This window comes from Nothobranchius furzeri, chromosome 3 (assembly GCF_043380555.1).
Source record: "Nothobranchius furzeri strain GRZ-AD chromosome 3, NfurGRZ-RIMD1, whole genome shotgun sequence".
Classification (NCBI taxonomy): Eukaryota; Metazoa; Chordata; class Actinopteri; order Cyprinodontiformes; family Nothobranchiidae; genus Nothobranchius; species Nothobranchius furzeri.
The window spans coordinates 58870379-58871611 of record NC_091743.1 but is presented as its reverse complement, the minus strand read 5'-3'; positions in this window follow the sequence as shown (position 1 = coordinate 58871611).

Below are 1233 nucleotides of genomic sequence, written 5' to 3'. Positions count from 1 at the left end.
GCCTGTTCGTGCACCAAGGTATAAAGCCCAAAATGAAAATTATAATTACAGTGTAGATGCTTTTAGATGTCCAAAAACACATGCCCCCCCCCCCCCCCCCCCCCGGGCAGCCAGCAATCTGTTTCTGATCCAACACAAAGAGATTATGCAAACAAATGGTGCCCCATGTTTTGTGCTGCCGATTCTCCATACTGAACAGAGAAAGTGTAACATCATCAAAAGTTGGGGGAAAAAATACATAAACTGTTGTGAATTTTTGCAGGACCGTAGCTCAAAACATTTAAAACTTTGCTCATCTTAGGATCTCTGCATCTGCATACAATCAACAAGCATTCAAAGAGGATCATGAGTCAACTGAAAAACCTCATGGAGGCACCGCAGATTCAGATCACCTCTCAGACACGGAAGCAGTTGGCTCACTAATTTATGTTCCCCTGCTGTGATGAAAGGAGATGTGGTGTATAATTTGTGTGATGTTCCTAAACAGAGGGAGATGGTGCGACTTGCAGTTCATGAACTTCTGATAAAAATTAAAAAAGAACTAATTACTGCAGTCTGTAATGTTTTGATATTTTTCACATTTCAGCATGTATTTTCTCGTTGAATAAAAGTTACGCATCTGCTGATGCTCATGTGTTGCATGTCAAAGTGATTAATTTGTAAATTAATGCAGCTTATTTCAGTTTTATGAGACAAATGGGACAAAATCACTCAAAATACCATTCTTATCTGTGCTTTTCTTCTACTTTAAAGTAAAATCTCTTTTCTTACGGTATTTTCAGTAAAAGTTCCAGAATATGTTGTTTTGGTTTAAAAATATTCTGCAGACTTTGTAGATGTCATAGATGTTACAGATATGTGAGCGAAGTTAGAATGGGTTTTTATTAAATTTTTGGTCTTGCAGGAAGCAATTGAAATGATGCTAAATTTGTATAGTGGACACTTTTTTCAGAGCTCCAGAAACAACATTTGGATCAATTGAACACACCAATTAAAATACAAAAACAATAAAAATAAGTTTTTAGTATGCTTAAAAATGCAAAATTAAGCATGTAGTTGTTTTCTGCACCACTTTGGGCTACAACGCTTCTAATTTATTTATTTATCAGGCTTCATGGATGGTTGAAAGACTATCATCAGCATCTCAATAGAAAAGCTAATTTATTTGTTACCAGATGTGAGCAGCAGATAGCGCTGTTTCATCTCCAACTCTCCCCATTGAGCTTGTTCTCG